At 43.2% G+C, this 18,310-nt stretch overlaps 1 protein-coding gene across 2 annotated transcripts in view; it reads left to right on the plus strand.

Moving 5' to 3' along the window:
• The first annotated feature begins 1,703 nt into the window (after nt 1-1,703).
• relt (RELT TNF receptor) overlaps nt 1,704-18,310 on the plus strand; it is a 31,437-nt gene continuing 14,830 nt past the window's right edge. For both annotated transcript variants that reach the window (XM_085245715.1, XM_085245716.1), the window contains exon 1: nt 1,704-1,891. The gene's annotated coding sequence lies outside the window, so the exon portion shown is untranslated. The remainder of the gene's footprint in view (nt 1,892-18,310) is intronic.

Here is an 18,310-nt window from a genome sequence, read left to right on the forward strand (position 1 = left end):
TAATGATTCCTTGAATTTATTTTTGGATTTTCTCTAAGTAGCACAGAGTCAAAATTATATTATATATATTATATATACAAAACACCCCCACTAATATTTGGTTAAATGTCCTTTACTAAGTTGTATCTCGACCAGACACTTTTAGTAGCCATCAACAAGTTTCTGGCATAATGCTGGTTGGATATTTCACCACTCTTCTTGGCAGAATTCTTTAAATTGTTTCAATACCTGGCAAAGACACGGCTTTTATGTGTGGTCAAACTTTCAATAGGGTTGAGGTCAATGAGGTCACTCCAAAAGCTTAATCTTAGCCTGCTTTAACCACTCCAAAACCAGTTTTGATGTGTGTTTCAGGTCAATGTCCTGTTGGAACACCCAACTGTGTCCAACTTTCAAATGAGAAGTTGAAGAATTTGGAGTTAGTACTCCTTTTGGAGCAGTAGCTTCTTTCTTGGTTGACACCCTCTCCGTCCATGGTGAGGTAAAACAGGGTTCTCTGTGGAAAGAGATGTTGGTGTCAGGTTCCTGGGTTGTTTCCTGAAAGTCCTAACCAACTTCCTCTCATCTGACAGTGACAGTTTGGGTCTTCTTCCAGATTCTGGCAAAGAGGCAACACATCCGAATACGATTATTCGGAATAGTAATCTTGGAATCTGCAGGTGTTTAGAAATGGCTCCAAGAGACCTTCTGAACTTGTAAATCTACAATTCTGCTTCTTAGATCTTCAGAGTTTCTTGGACTGTCCCATTATTCTGAGAGTTTGTCAGGCCAATAACTGCTGTCAAACAAATTACTTTCATGACAGAAAAGAGAAACTACCAGCTGAAGTCAATCATGATCACTAACAAGAAGTTAGGCCTTGTCCTTGTCATGTTAAAACACATTATACACTTATGTATGCTGAGGGCCTGCACTGCACTGAAGCCCTCACTTCATAAAACTAGAAAGATATATGCACATCCACATCAAGGGGTGGGTGGAGGGGCCAGTTGCTGGGAAGAAAACATGCAGACAGTAAAAAAAGAAACAAAAACACTTGGTCACTGCTGGGCTCCAGTTTTATGTATTTAATGCACCACAAAAATGAAGGTTTCAAGCATATTTGCTTTTCATAAGACACTTTTACACTTAGTGGCTCTGCTACTATTTTGAACCGTGAATCATTCAAAACGACTCCAGGAGAATCCAAGAAAATCTGAAAATGAGCATAATAGGTCCCTTTTAATATTACTTAGCCTGAATTTATTTATAGAACCAGAGGATTACAATAATAATGTGGTATTAAAATATTTTCCTGGGCTAGCTCTGTTGTCTAGGAAATGAAACCTTGTTGGCTTTACGGTGTAATATGGACTAGATTTAAAGTATTTAAAAAAAAGTCTTGGCAAAAATGTCACAAGAAAAACTTCTAAAATGAGTTAAATATAAAACAATGAAACATTAAGCTTATTCTTTTCATTGTCTGACTATATTAAATTTAGTTTTTAATATGGAACGTTTTTTATTCATCTGTAGTTTAGTGTTTATTTAGCTTTAAACACTCTGGGCCTCCATATTGTGAACTGAATCTGCCAGGCTGTGAGCCACAGGTGGCTGTTGCCTATACTACCGGCAACAGAGGGGGTTTACATGCACACACACACACTGACGGGGGTTTCAGCTTGCAGCAGTGACGCACTGTGAGCTCAGAGTTAGCCAGCTCCGTGTTTATGTGCCACACACACACGCACAGAGGAGCCGGGGAGAGAGAGAGAGAGGGGGAACCTCAACACCGGCTTTGTGGTTTTTATCCATTGCCAAGCTTTTTAATTACACCTGCTAATCTAGTCGCCTGTAATCGATTATGCTCGTCTCTGAACACTGATTTTCACTCCGTTTATTCACCAAACCGGTAAGTCAAACAACTTTTTTTCCTCTTTAAAACAAGAGGGGATAACCTGCATGGCTGCTGAAGCCGGTAGTTAAGTTGTGGCAGAATCGTTTGGAGCTTCACTCGCCACTAAGCCGGTGTTGCAGACCAGACCGCTTTTACGCACGGCGGTAACGTTTTCGTGTGACTTAACCGGCACACGGCACATACTGGAAGGTTAGAGCCATGCGTTTGGGCGAAAACTTCAGTGCTGTTTGGCTATGAAGGTTTAAAGAAGTACGTTTTCGGTTTGTTTGTTTTTTGATAAAACGGTGCTCTTATATGCGTGTGTGTCTGCACAGACTGCGTTTGTATTCATTTTATTTAACATACACATGGACTTCCATAGCGTGTAGCATCTGTAGTTCGTTCATTTAACTTGGCTACTGACTTAAAATTTAGCCTAGCCGCCTTTATCGATCACTAAATAGTTTGAATATTCATATGAACAGTAAAGCAGTCACTAATACTTAATTAAACTAAATGGAATGAATAGACGGTTGTGTTACCGCATGTGTAGCGCTTTGTAACAGCAGGATGAGCGCATGCTTCACGTACTGTAATGGGTGCGTGATGACCTCACTGATGGTGTGATCCACCTACTCGCTTTTTAACGAAGTTCTTGCTCTGATTTATTCGCATATGTTTTTCCTATTAGGTTTAAAGTCTTATAGCAGCCAATTAAGTCAATTAAATCTCGCACAAAATATTCTGCCGAGAAGCGGAGAAGCTGCAAACACGTCAAGTTGGTTCAATTACCGCGTTCAGACAGTTTCACTTTTGCAGCGTGTGCTCCAGTAACTGCTCATTTCAAACCGTGCCTTAGCGCCATCACATACAACACCATACTTGAGTGGTTTTGGCAGGATATACTGCTGCGTAAGGAGCACACCGCAATAAGAGCCAGCTCCCCTGATTACACACTCACAAATGCGCAAGCCCCGAGATGAGACTGTCATCTTTGGCAGAGGGCTTCCTTTGTCTGAATCCCAAATTCCAGCACGCTTGTATCAATAACAGGGTTTGAACTTTACTCACTCACATGCGCTTTTCACCAGAAGAGGGCCACGTTCGGCTTCCCCAGTCCCGGTGTTTTTACAGCGCAGTCGTTTTAGGGAGTTTTTTCTTAACTGAATGTGTGCAAAATTTATTCATCTGCCGTGATGTTTCGGGAAGACAGACTTCCTGCTTCCTGTCATGTACTTTCACAGCTCATTGTGAAAGACCATGCAGCAGAGTGGGGTGATGAAATCCCTCCAGTGGTTTACTGGTTTGGGTTAAACAGCCTTTTAATGAGTGCGGTGGTATTAAATATTTAAGTATATTTCCCATACAGTGGCTCAGCCACTAATAAAATATGTATGAAGATAAAATGAAGCTGATTGGAAGAAGAAAGTAGAGGGTTTAAAAATGGAAGTAAATCCTTCTGCCTGAACTCGTCTGAACTGCGTAACCAACTGTTGGACCATGTTTCAGTGGATGCTGCTTTTTGGGAGACTGCAGTGTATGTGGATCATTAGGTGTATTTTTTTTGAGTGAGAGTTCAGGGAGTGATGTAAAGTGTTAAAAGTCTTTTTTTTTAACATTTGAGAATTTACATTAAAAAATATAATTTTCTCTTTGTAGCTTGTCTGGCAGCTTTTGGAGTCAGAATTGTGACTGCAAAGAGGAACATCTACAGGCTGTTTCTTGTTTATTTATTCATTTTATTATGATTATTTGTGCCATTACACCTTAGTGATGTGCAGTTTGTTTTTTTCTGTCGGTTTTGACAGCTAAGGCATTCCTCAAAAGCGTTTACACAGGCTTAAACTTTTGGGTATTACCCTGGTTTAAACAAACATGCATGTCTCTCACATATGTTCCTTCTTTGGCTTGATTATTGTAAGTTTAGGCAATCTGATGCATTGCAACTTTTTACCATGTTTTGTGCTCAGCTGGTGTTCCAGTTAAATGCATGCTCTCCTTAATTAGGAGTTGGTGCAGTTATCATGAACTAAGTGTAACTCCCATTTTACCTCTCCACCCACCCAGCATTTACTGTGTGCTGTACTCATGAGAATGAGAAAGAGGCGAATGGAAAAGGCGAGATTGATTGAAAACAGGCAGATAAAAGTATATGTTCACTGCAGCCTGGAGCAGATAAGAAGCCTGAGATTTTCTTGTATTGCAGTGATGTACTGCTTCACCTCTGAGCGTGTGTGAGTGCATGTGGGAGTCAAAGCCTAAGCTTCAATTAACCTGTCAATCGCATCATCTGTCTGTCCATCTGTCCAACCAGAGTGGTTGGGAGTACCGCCCGGCCCTCTTCCGCCCTCGTGCCACAGCTGCCTGCATGCCTCCCCAATGTCAGCCAGGAAACTCACTGCCAATGAAATTCCCACTGCACAAACCGCAGATCCCAATCCAAGCCGGTTCAGCATACACACACACACACACACACACACACACACACACACACACACACACACACACACACACACACTAGTGGAGGATTGCATAATTACAGACAGAAAGACCTGGAAAGATGCTGGCATGAGCAAAAGTGCTCGCCTCCTCACACATATACGCCCTTCATTTGTTTTAGATTAAGACAGCAAACTGCAAGTCACGCTGCACAGAGTTTCCGTCTGTCAGGCTCATTCATTTGACAGTCTGGTTGTGGAAGAGTGTCACTTCCCGGATGTCTCGTTTCTTTGTTATCTCAAGTTTACAAAAGTCTGCTGTGGTTTCAGCTGCATTCTCGCCCTGCGTACCCCAATGACCTCTCCCCTCTCTGTCTTCTGTATCCCCTGTCGCTGCCTACTGTATGCTGTTTAATGACACAGTTTTAAAAATAAGCTCTGAGAAAACAGGAAGAAAGGGACTGCAGCTTTTTTTTGCTGCTCCACAGACGCTGCGAGAGGCAAGATAAATCTAAAAGCAACCACAATCTGCTAGCTGAACTCGCCAGTAACCAGTCGCTGGCTTTGTGCTGCCAGAGCAAATCAACATGTCCGGGTCGATGTCTTTGTGACGAGACACGAGCTAGTGGCTGTGTGAGTGTTGTTCGCGTGTGTCTTATGTGAGAAGTGCTACAAGCATGCCCAATTTAAATACAACCGCTGAGTAATGATAAAGTAGTATTCAAAGCAGGAATTTTATGGTCTGCTGCAGCACTTTTACAGAGGTATTAATACAGCTCGGTACACAGGATATTGTGAAATTATGCTATAATTCAGATCTGCTGCAACATAGAAATTTATAAGACACTGTTTTTAAATATGTGCACAAATATGTGCGAGTTATTCATGCCATTGTAAGAGAAGGGCTGGTGAAAATTCACTGCTCTTACTCTGTCTCAGAGTCTCTGCACTGCAGTAGACCTACATCAAACTCAGAGCCAGAATAATTCTGCCAGAACTGCTTTTTGTGAACTGAATAAATTCTGACATCGCTATAACGATGAGTATATTTTTATTAGCATGCATTAATAATACAAGATGATGATGAGATCATTGTTAATTAGCTTTCCAGTATTTTACAAAGTTCCATCCATCCATCCATCCATCTTCATCCGCTTTATCCGAGGCCGGGTCGCGGGGGCAGCAGCCTAAGCAAAGAGGCCCAGACCTCCCTCTCCCCAGCCACCTCCTCCAGCTTATCCGGGGGAATACCAAGGCGTTCCCAGGCCAGCCGAGAGATATAATCTCTCCAGCGTGTCCTGGGTCTGCCCCGGGGCCTCCTCCCGGTGGGACATGCCTGGAACACCTCACCCAGGAGGCGCCCAGGGGGCATCCTTGTCAGATGCCCGAACCACCTCAGCTGGCTCCTTTCGATGTGGAGCAGCAGCTGCTCTACTCTGAGCCCCTCCCGGATGGCCGAACTTCTCACCCTATCTCTAAGGGAGAGGCCAGCCACCCTTCGGAGGAAGCTCATTTCTGCCGCTTGTATCCGCGATCTCGTTCTTTCGGTCACTACCCACAGCTCGTGGCCATAGGTGAGGGTAGGGACGTAGATCGACCGGTAAATTGAGAGCTTCGCTTTTACACTCAGCTCCCTCTTCACCACGGCGGACCGGTGCAGCTTCTGCATTACTGCAGCTGCAGCCCCAATCCGTCTGTCGATCTCCGGCTCCCTTCTCCCATCACTCGCGAACAAGATTTTACAAAGTTACAAACATGAAAACATCAGTTGACTTTGCATCACCATCGGCTCGGTTGTGATGCGACTTTTATGTACATTACATAGACAGAGCTGAAAATACTGTAATCAATAGAGGTGGAAACTAGAGTACACTCACCGTAAACTTCATTAGTTACTTAGTATCTTGCTATTACCAGGCTGGACCTACTTTTGCCTTCAGAGCGGTCTAAATGTTTTTTGGCATAGATTCAAGAAGGTGCTGGAAACTTTTCTCAGAGCTTTTGGTCCATGTTGATGTGATAGCATCACGTAGTTGGTGCAGATTTGCCAGCTGCCCATCCAAGATGTGAATCCTCTGCTCCACCACATCCCAAAGTTGCTCTATTGGATTGATATCTGGTGACTGTGGAGCCAGTTTGAGTACAGTGAACTGACTGTCATGTACAAGAAACCACTTTGAGATGATTTGAGCTTTGTGACATGGTGTGTTAGCCTGTTGGAAGCAGCCAGCAGATGATGGGTACGCAGTAAAGGTCACCATCAGCAACTTGAATTGCTGATATAAGGCAGGATGGATCCATGCTTTTCATGTCCCCGCAAAAATCAAGACTCATCCGACCAGGCAGCGTTTTTCCAATTTTTGTCCAGTGTTGGTGAGCCCATGTGAGCTGTTGCTTCAGATTTGTGTTCTCAGCTTACAGGAGTGGCACTCGGTGTCTTCTGCTGTAGCCCATCTGCTTCAAGGTGTGATGTGTTGTGTGTTCAGGGATTCTCTTCTGCATACCTTGGTTGTAACAACCATCCATCAACAATGGGTTTTTACCCACTCTCTTTTTCGGACCATACTCGGTAAACTTTCAGTTTCATTATTTATATGGCCCCAAACCACAACAACCACGCCCAACAGTCGCCTCAAGGCACTTTATTCTGTAAGAGAAAGACCCTACAATAACAGAGAAAAAACCCCAACAATTAAGAGAGATGGTTGTGTGGGAAAATCCCAATAGGTACTGTAGTGGGACCAACAACTTTGCCACATTCAGAGTCACTTAAATCACCTTTCTTTCCATTTCTGATGCTTGCTTTAAACTTCAGCGGGTCCTCTTTTGCTCAATCACTCAACCACCTTTTATGTGCTTTTTCTGTGTGAGTGTTTTCTGTCTAACATTCTCACTCTGTTGTATGATAACAGCAACCTGAGGTTGGTATCTTGCCCAGGTATTTTTGGCATGCAGACTGGAGCAGCCAGGGATCGACCTGCTCTACCTCCTGAGTTAGAGCCCCATGTCTGCATGCCTGAATGCACTAAGTTGCTGCCAAGTGGCTGGCTGATTCATTTTTAATTGATTCTGTTTTTATTTATTTATTAACAAGCAAAAAGATTATTAAAGATGAATTTTGTTTATGTTAATTTATGTGTGTGTTGTGTCCCTTCCTGAAACATGATGAGGGGATAGTCTTCTCATATTCTAGATTTTATTTCCACTGATCAGAGCCAGACTGTCTTTTATCCTAAGCTTAGCTAATTGGCTAATGTATATACAGTTACATATATTTACTGTGCAGACTTGTTTACTTATCTAACAGCTGGTAAAAGCAACCTTTTATTATAAGCTCACTCATCTTTTCATGACTCTAGATCACATGTATGAATAGTGCAGGTATCCAAATAAAAATCCTGTTTTCCTTACTGAGCTCATCCTCTGAGGCAGTTTGTTTTTTTTACCTCGCAGCGACTAAAACAGTAATTAAGTGAATCCTTTGTATTTGGTGGACAAATTGAGATAACATGTTAGAAGGGTTGTTTTCGTATTGCTTTCACATGTTTGCGTGTGTGAAAATGTGTTTTATGATAGCACGTGTGTGTCTGTGTATAAGCAGTGAATCATTATTTAAAATGCTTGAACACGAGGAGGTGATTTACATCCACTGTTAATGATGGCGGTGATGTAAGGGAAAACCGCGAGCGCTGGAAAAAACAAGTCCGCAGGTTCCACTTTTTCGCAACTCAAGACCATCCTGTGAAAACCCAGAAAACAGAAGAGCGTGGATCCTTTTACGGCTGTTTTGCAGTCTGAATTGGTTTGTGGTCGGTGTGGTGGCTTAAACAACAGCAAAGTGTTGTCTCCTCTGTGAAAAACACTTTTTTTTTCTTGACAATTCGGGCGAAATCTAAATTAATGGGAAAGTCTTCAAAAACATCTCTATCTCCAAGACTTCCATCTTTTGTGTGGCCATTTATGCAAAATGCAAAGCATTCCTGAATTTACGACTTCCCATACAATGCTGCATCTGCTTGCAACAACTAAGAGGTTGAAAAAAAAAGTAATGATTCTTATTTGTGTTTGTGCACATGGTTCATCTGTGGTAGCTGCAGGAAAATGACGTTGTAGTGTTCTCCTGCTCTCTGGTTCCCTCTCTGGTGCCCTCTTTTTCTCTGCTCTGGTCAGTTCACCTTCTCTCGTTCCAACTCGGTGATGTCTACGTGACACAAGAGAAGCCCGGTAAGTTTCAGCCGGTGTTCAGTTCCACTGGAAAACATGACTAAAGGATACAGATGAGGCCCAACAGACGCAAATGGAGAGTGAGGGAAAACGCATCCATCTGCAGACGCATGTGAAGGGGCGACAATTGCCCAGTTATCGCACACGTTCCCCATAATGAGACATTGCCTGAGCACTAACGTAGAAAGCGTTGGCGTAAATCAGCTTTTCATTTGCCAATAATGGGCACCTCTGTGAAGTCAAACAGAGGGTATGGTTGCTCTGATCACGTCGCTGACATACACGTGCACATTATCTCTCAGGACACGAAATGTCTGATGAAGAATGGAGTATAATTACCTTAAACCTTTTTTGCCACCTCAGTTCTTTTTTATTGTATTTGACTTCTTGGCCCGTAAGATAATAGCTGCTTACGTGCGTCACAGCTAGGTATCCCCCATCATGACTACAATAGGGTAGCCATTATCACCATATGAAGTCGTGGTTGGAGTTTTATTGTTCCAGGCCTGTGACGGAGAGGGAAATCCAAGACTTTTTTTTTTGCATGCATGCATGCATGCATTGACATGAGCATCAGTTTTTACTTGAGCGAAGGGTGATATTGAATGTGCATTTCCGAAATGGTGTATCATTGAGCTCCAAGAGGTTAAAACGGTTAAGGAATTAAGGCAAACAACCCTCTTTCAGGCTTAGCTGACCTCACGTTTCTGAGATAATCTGATGGACTTCATTGGATTTGAACCTAAGACAATGCAGAGGTTTCCAGCCTGTAGAGCAGCATGTGTTTACCTCTCCATCTTTGATCAGAATCAGAATCGTGTTTATTGGCCAAGTATACGTGCAGACACATACAGGTAATTTGGTTCCGGTAGATGGTGGCTCTCAAGCACAGCAATGTAAAACACACACACACACACACACACACACACACACACACACACACACACACACACACACACGTGTCTATATATACACATTACACATACATACACAAAGCTGTGTAAACCAACTATAAATAACGAATCTAAACGTATATACATAAAATACAGAAATGAAATGAGGTGGAATGAATACTACAAAATGTACATAAGGTGCAGTTGCAGTCTGGCAGTGTGACAGGTCAACTGTTAAGAAGGGAGATGGCGAGGGGAAAGAAACTGTTCCTGTGTCGGGTGGTCCTGGTCTGCAGGCTTCTGTACCATCTGCCAGAGGGCAGCAGATCAAAAAGTCTGTGTCCAGGGTGTGAGGGGTCTGTGATGATTTTCCCTGCCCGTTTCCTGGTTCTTGAGAGGTACAGATCCTGGATGGAGGGCAGGGGGGTGCCGATGATCCTTTCTGCTGCCCGTACAGTCCGCTGCAGTCTGCTCCTGTCCTGTTTAGTGGCTGCACCATACCAGACTGTGATGGAGGAGCACAGGGCAGACTCAATGACCGCAGTGTAGAACTGGATCAGCAGCTCCTGTGGGAGACTGTACTTCCCCAGTTGTCTCAGGAAGTACATCCTCTGCTGGGTCTTTTTGAGGATGGAGTTGATGTTGGTCTCCCACTTCAGGTCCTGGGAGATGGTGGTACCCAGGAACTTGAAGATCTTCACAGTCGACACAGGGCTGTCTGATATGGTGAGGGGGAGCAGAGTTGAGGGATGTCTCCTGAAGTCCACTGTCATCTCTACAGTCTTAAGAGTGTTCAGCTCCAGATTGTGCTGACTGCACCAGAGTACCAGCCACTCAACTTCTTTTTTTTTTTTTTTTTTTTTTTTGTGTCCCGTTTGGATCTTTGGCCATCAGAATTGTTGTCTTAAGGCCAAGAAAGATGCCAAGCGGATTTATTTTACCAAGTGGATCATCATGGCCTTGCCATATTGGTCCATTTGATTGACCTTTATTATAATTATGAATTTATTTTATTTTCATTTGCTACAAACGGGACAGACATGACTGGGGGATAGGACAGGGAGAGAGAATGAAAGAAAGAGAGGGAGAGAGAGAAAACCAAAGGGGAGAAGAGACGGTGAGAAGGGGGGGAAGAAAGAAAAAAAAAAACAAAAAAAAAAAACAAAATACCTGGGTCACCTGTATGGAGAAAAAAAACAGAAGAGAAAGCAAACAACAAAGAGCAACATAATAAAAAAAACGGCACCATCACAATAAACTAGCTAGCAGTAAATATCAGTAGATACTAAATAATAAACGATATTGTGCAGCACGCAAGATAGACAGCGCACAATGTGCTTTGAGGCAGCAGCCAAGAAAGGTGTAGTCCGCGTCTGTGAATACCCGTGTGTACACCTGTGTGCATACCTGTGTGGATCAGCATGCTTGCATTCCAAAGGTTTCTCCATGTAATGATCTGCTAGAGGGTGTGGGGGGGCCACAGCCCCGTCCTCCAGGGTATGAAGCAGGTATGGAGGAGATCAAAACTCCAGACATCCAGAGGCCCCCACAACACAAGAGACCAAGGAAGACCAACAGAGGGGCAGCCGCGCCACTGTCCCAGTAAGAGCTGAGGAGAGTCCCAGATGAGGGCTCACTCAGCAGCCGCGGAGCAGAAGCCAGGGGGAGTTGCAGTGACGCACCCGTGAGCTCCGCCGGCAGCCAGCTGTGCCTGAGTGACCGAGCCCCAGGCCGAGAGGCCGGGGGCACCCCACCTCCGAAGTGGCCCGAGCGAGCCCCAGGCTCCAGGCCCCGATAAGCGGCCGCCAAGGAGTGAGCCGGTGTGTACCCGGACGCCCACCCCCAGACACAAAGAACAAAAGCCGCTCAACTTCTTGCCGGTATGCAGACTCATCACCATCTTGAATGTGGCCAATGACAGTGGTGTCATCTGCAAACTTTAGGAGTTTGACAGCCGAGTTCTTGGAGGTGCAGTCGTTAGTGTAGAGGGAGAACAGTAGTGGTGAGAGGACACATCCTTGAGGGGCACCAATACTGAGGGACCGGGTTTCAGAGGTGATCTCCCCCAGCCTCACTTGTTGCTTTCTGTCTGTCAGGAAGCTGGTGATCCACTGACAGGTAGCTGCTGACACGCTGAGCTGGGAGAGTTTGGAGGAAAGAAGTTCAGGCACAATGGTGTTAAAAGCCGAACTAAAGTCCACAAACAGGACCCTGGCATAAGTTCCCGGGCGGTCAAGGTGTTGCAGGATGTAATGCAGCCCCATGTTCACTGCATCATCCACCGACCTGTTTGCCTGGTAGGCAAACTGCAGAGGGTCCAGCTGGTGGCCTGTAATGTCTTTCAGATGGGCTAACACCAGTCGTTCGAAGGATTTCATGACCACAGACGTCAAGGCGCCAGGTCTGTAGTCATTCAGTCCTGTGATGGTGGGTTTCTTGGGAACAGGGATGATGGTGGAGCGTTTGAAGCAGGAGGGAACTTCACACAGCTCCAGGGATCTGTTGAAGATGCGAGTAAAGATGGGAGCCAGCTGTTCAGCACAGGTTTTGAGACAGGAGGGTGAGACGCCGTCTGGTCCGGGGGCTTTCCTGGGCTTCTGTTTCTGGAATAGTCTGCTCACATCCTGAGTGTGTATTCTGAGTTTCAGGGAGGAGGAAAGGGGGGTGAGAGGTGTGGTGGAGGTCGTTGAGTCTGGATTGGAGAGGGTGGGGGTGGTCGTTGAGTCTGGCTTGGGGAGGGTGGGGGTGGTCGTTGAGTCTTGATTGGGGAGTCTTGATTGATGATGCAGCATCGCACCTGCAGAGCAAAGGAAGGATATCTGGAAATATTTTGAACCAATAGCTGATTAATAAAAAAGACACAATTCTTTAACTGCCAACCTTTTTCATTCAGTTCACACGTTTTTTTTTTTTGGTTTTCTTTAGCACAAAGCAACTCAGTGGTGGTGAAAAGCTAAACCTGACCCGGTCAATGACAATGTCTAACCTGGTCAACAGCAAGCATTTTAGGGTTATTGTCTAACTCGGTGTTAATAATTCCCAAATCCATTATTTAAAACTAATAGGTTTATTATTGTTAACTAATGTGTTATATTAGGCCAACTGTGCCTGTTGCCACAGTAAATAATAAATACGTCAGTCCACTGAGTCTGATTTTTGGTGGGAATACTGCATGAAACCTCAATAAACCACATTGGTCCATGTGTTCAGTTACTCCCAGTATTCACATTGGTGAGTAAGTTTTAATCGAGGATATATGACCTTTAAATTAGAAAAAAGTGCACTTGCTTAACAGGATTATGTAATAATATACAACTGGGACAGAGTGTAGAGTCAGTTCTGTTATGGTGCCCTTGGAACAGAGAGGGTTAAAGACACCAAACAAATCCAGGCTTGATTTATTCATTTGATAACAAACCAAAGTGAGTTTTAGTTTTAAACTAAAGAGATGTTTTAGTGTGACCTGCAAAGGTTCACAGATCTAGAATCAGTGTGAAAGTGCTACAAAATGTTAAGTGTTAGCTTCCTACAACAGCTGCAACTAAAACATGATTGATCCAAACGCTCTACGGATAGGATTCCCCAAATCTTTATTTTGTGAAGTTCACATTTTAATTCATTTATGCTAGTATTTTAATGCGCCATTGTGTGATCGGGTTTATGTGACCATACCACGGGATCCTGTGAATATTTATATTTGCATGTTTTGCATTTGGGTGTTTGGTTACCTATTTGTAAAAGCAGATTTTGGGGAGTCCCATTTCACAAATTTGTAATTATGTCTGAAACTGTATTTTAATGCATTGGTAAATAAAATAAAGTTTAATCAAAGAAAAAAAATAAATAAAATGAAATTTATATATAAAACATGAATATAATAAGTTACTTTGTAACTTTGGTACATGCATTTTTGAGACCTCGACATCATCAGTGTGTTTTTTCCCCCCTCTTAAATAAATTGCATGATACATTTGATGGTAATGAATTGCACAAAAATGTGCAAATATGATCCAAATTAAAACTCATATATATAAATTTGTTTTCGGAAGGTTCAATAATACTTATACTACTTATACTAATATTTTCTTGCAGTTATTTCATGGTTCAGGTATTACAGGGATAGCATATTAAACAAACTGAGTCTTCAATTTAAGCTAATTAAGCTTATTTAGACTAACAGAATACTATTGTTTTAGCAAATCAATGCAACCATCCATCCATTCGCTTCCACTTAGCTTTTTTCAGGGTTGCAGATGGGGTGGAGCCTATCCTACATGTCTTAGCGCGAGAGGCGGGGTACACCCTGGACAGGTTGCCAGTCTGTTGCAGGGCTAACACATAGACACAGACAACCATTCGCTCTCACAGTCACTCCTGCATTCACACCTATTGGCAATATAGAGTTACCAATTAACCCATCCCCACTAACTGCATGTCTTTGGACCGTGGGAGGAAGCCAGAGTACCCGGGGAGAACCCATGCAAACTCCACACAGAAAGACCCCGGCCTGATGGTGGAATTGAACTCAGGACCTTCTTGCTGTGAGGCAGCAATGCTAGCCACCGTTTGCAACCATTATGGCAAAAACAAATTGTTATTGGTATCTATTGTTACACAAAATTTGAAAACGATGTCTTGAAACTGTGGATGCTAGACTGCTAAAAAACAGGTAAACAAAGGGGTGGAGAACTTGAAATCTAGAAAAGAAAAGCCTACAAACTAAAGTGAAGTATCAGTCTGGACAGCTGTTTACTGCTTTTTTTTCATTCCAAGAGCTATTACTGGAATGGCATTTCATGTAACAACCAATTGATAAAGCTTTAGCGATTACTCATCGTTGCCAGGGAACACCACTGTTAAATAACTCAAACGTGCCAGATCTGTCAGCATGACTGGGGCGTTCTTGTGTGTCTAGACTTTTCACAGAAAAATTAAATAGAGTCCCATGCCTGACCAAAATCCTGGCTCATTGTTTGGAAGCCAATAACATGGTGGCTTCGCCTCGGTTTACCTGTGATCTCAGGCGCTGCTCAGTCACCTCTGCCTGAAAGGCGAGGAGTTCCACTCATTCTTGTGTTTCCTCTTTTGTGGTTTTTTCCTTCCTTCACAGCTTCATCCTGAAGGATTTCTCAGCTGAGCTGCAGCATGACATCAAGGAGCCAGAAAAAGCTCTCCAACACATTTAACTGGTCCTCGCCTCCAAAACCACCACAGAAGAGAATAACAGCCATGTTTTTGTCATGCCTTCGCCATTACTTCTTTACTATTGCTATTTTCAGAACCGAGCAGAGCATGTGACTGGTCATCTGACGTTTTCGTAACTTGTTATTTGTATGTGTGAAACAACAGCGTGCAGGCTTTGGGGTAATTACTGTTTTACAAAGTTTAGAAAAAGTCATCACTCTCCTCTCCCTTTCCTTTGAGGTGTTTTTTCTTTTTTAATTGTTATCCTGTTTTGTTGTTTTCGCCCGTTCACATAAAATGACGAAAGCACTCCGGGTGTTGGCGTCGCGTTGGCGTCTTTGTTGTGTTTGCAGGGATATTCTTAGAGGTGCTAATGTCCTGTTATATCCTCCCTCTCTTCCTACGCTCTTGTCCCCTCTCCCTCTTTTTTTTCATTACAATATCCATCTGACTGCAGCCTCCAAGCCCGAGCACATGGCTGTCACATGCGTGCAAGCAGGGTTATCATATCGGAGCGATATAACCAAGAAACTGCAATTACAGACCAGAAAGCAACTAGAAGTTAGCTATGACATGACTGTGAGTGTTTACTGGTGTGTTGACCAGTAGCTACAGACTAATTACATATCACATACAAACACAGAGGCTAATGGGATCTCTCCAGGTGACTCTTTTAAACAGCCACCTAATTAACACAATAGTTAATGATGAGGTAGATGAAGATGAATGTTTGAGTCAGATACCTGACTTGCTTAAAAAGGACTGTTTTGTGGTTTTTCTGTGAAATAAATAATAATAATGATGATGTTGTTATTGCACTGGTAAGATTTGTTTTGGATTTTTTTTTTTTTTTTTGTAATTCGTAGTTTTATAATTTTTTTATTTTTATTTTTACAAAATATAGAACGTTGCCACAGGAATCAGCATGCATTGTAAATCAACTACATAGTCCCTCTTTTCCGTCACCATGCAACAATTATCCTGGGCTACAACTAAGCAACTTCCACCACTTGTGAAAAAGATCTGAAAATTAAAAACAGATTAAAAAACTGAATCAAAAATCTGGGGTGGATTTAATGAATATGATATAATAAACTCATAAGAATAAAAAGGTGTGGCTACTATGATGTGATCCAGTAGTTTCTGAAGACTCGTTCGGGATCCTCTAGATGAGCGTTTTCGTATCCGCCATCATGATGTGATATGGAGGTTGAAACTGCTTGCTCATTGGTTAATGAATTGCCTCACAGCAAGAAGGTCCTGAGTTCAATTCCAACATCAGGGTGGGGTCTTTCTGTGCGGAGTTTGCATGTTCTCCCCGTGTTTGCGTGGGTTCTCCCTGGGTACTCCTGCTTCCTCCCACAGTCCAAAGACATGCAGTTAGTGGGGATAGGTTGATTGAAAACACTAAACTGCCCATAGGTGTGAATGCAGGACTGAAGGTCAGTGTGAATGGTTGTCTGTGTCTATGTGTTAGCCCTGTGACAGACTGGCGACCTGTCCAGGCTGTACCCCGCCTCTCGCCCTAAGACAGCTGGGATAGGCTCCAGCGCCCCCCGCAACCCTGAAAAGGATAAGTGGAAGCGAATGGATGGATGGATTTAGTTTTTAGCTAGTTTCTCGTAGACTTCTATAGGACAACTACAGCCATCACCTGCAGATAGACTTTTGGATTGGTCTTATTTTCCCAGTGTTGAACTATGTTCAAGTTTTACATTGTCTATGAATAGACTTCTAGTGAGTTATGATGACAGCTGCCCACTGCTTTTCTTATCACGGGGTCTTCAATTTAGGGAGTTAGCAAATGTTAGGGTTTGTTAAGAAGCTGTCAGTTTACATTGGTATTTGTCATTTTATTTCCTTTTATAGTTTTTTTTTATTAATAAAATGGTATTTTATAACACTAGCTGTGCAAATCAAAGGTAAGAATGTGTATTCTGGTAAGGCTGAAACAGAAGAATTCAAAATGAAGAGGAATACCCGGTTGTTCTTAATCTGGTCTTCTTGTGAGTTTTTTCCCTTGTCTCTGATCCTGTTTTGATATTGCCAGACAGGATCTAAAAACATAGACAGGTTGAGGAGAGTGTGTGTTTGAGCCTTGTTTGTGCCTTGAAATAGCATCCATGCTTTTTGGAGATGGAGTGTTTCTGCTGGCTTTGTCGGAGCATGACCTTTAGCGAACACTGGAATGATTTGCAGCTGAGTGTGAAATGTTTGGAAAGACATTCAGCACGTCCAAGTCTGAGACTATGGTTCCCGACTAGAAAATAGTAGAGTGCTCCCTCTGGGTTGGCAGAAAGATGCTTTCCGAAATGCAGATGTTCAAGCATCTGAGGATGTGACTTATGTGACTTCAATAGATCACATGATGGAGTGGGGCAAGGTCTCACAGTGGTTCCACCCGAAACCTCTGGCAGTAATGACCCATGCCTATTTTCACGCCCTGACTCATGTGATGAGGTACATGATTAATAGTCAAAGGAACACCTTCAAAGGTACAACCCTCACTAGGGTTTCAATACTGGCGACTCTCCACTTTTTGGTTTTAGAATTGAAGAAATCTCTTGTATGAAAGCCAAAACACCTTCAAAGCACTTAAATAAGTCCAGAACACTTAAACCAAACACTTAAACCACCCTTTTTTCAAGCTATTTAGACTAACATGACCTGGATGACTGAGAACCTTACACAGACATGACTTAGGATCGTATTCAAGCGGAGAAACTGGTTCCGCTGGTGGATTAATATGCAAGTATTGTACTGGACAAGAAACAAGAGAACTGGGCTGGAAGGCGAAGCTTTCGTTTTACCAGTCAACGTACATTTTAACCCATCTATGGTCATGAGATCAGGGTGACGATTCAGTAAAGTAAGGTTGCAAATACAAACAACCAAAATGAGTCATCGCCATAGTTCAGCTGGACTCAGCCATAGGGATAGGGTGAGAAACTTGGATATCCGGAGGGATCCCAGAGTAAAGCCACTGCTATGATGTCTCCTGGGTACCTCACTTTGAGGTTTTTCAGACACACCCAGCTGGGAGGGGACCCCAGAACCTGCTGACAAGATTATATGTTTCATCTGGCCTGGAAACGCCTCTCAATGCCCCAAGGAGTAACGTGTTGCTGGGGAGAAGGATGGCTGAAACATTCTGCTTAGGCTGCTGCTACCAAGATGATGGATGGACTTATTGATGGATGGCATTGTTCTCTGCTGCTTTGCTGAAAATCAGTGACATGAAATGTAAAGTTCTTCCCGAGAACAAGTTTCTTTAAAATACACTGAAAAGTTCTCCAATGCCATGAGCCTGAGAAGTACCAGCAAACAAGAAAATGGTTATTTGAAGGCACTCGTGCCTGTAGCTCCAGTGGAAGTCCCACGTGTTGGCGGTCCCTACTGTAGTGGTTTTGAGAAGAAATCCAGAGTCAAAGAGGATTTAAATCCAAAAGCATCACATGCAGACATTGCAAGCTTGGATTGTCTGGCTGTGAACGGTTGACTTCTAAAGGCAGCGGTTAGGCTCATTTTGAACATCCTTTATGGACATCATTTTGTATTTTAATTACAGTTTCCGTGCACATGGCCCTGCTGCACACACTCAGCACATGCAGTGACACTGTAGCTTAAGTATTATTGCACTTACCCAACCAGTGAGAAACAATTAAATGTTACTTAACAGAAAAACAACTTTTAGG

This window comes from Mchenga conophoros, linkage group LG14 (genome assembly GCF_057382185.1).
Source record: "Mchenga conophoros isolate Kocher_MC1m ecotype Shallow Benthic linkage group LG14, M_conophoros_male_GT1.1, whole genome shotgun sequence".
Classification (NCBI taxonomy): domain Eukaryota; kingdom Metazoa; phylum Chordata; class Actinopteri; order Cichliformes; family Cichlidae; genus Mchenga; species Mchenga conophoros.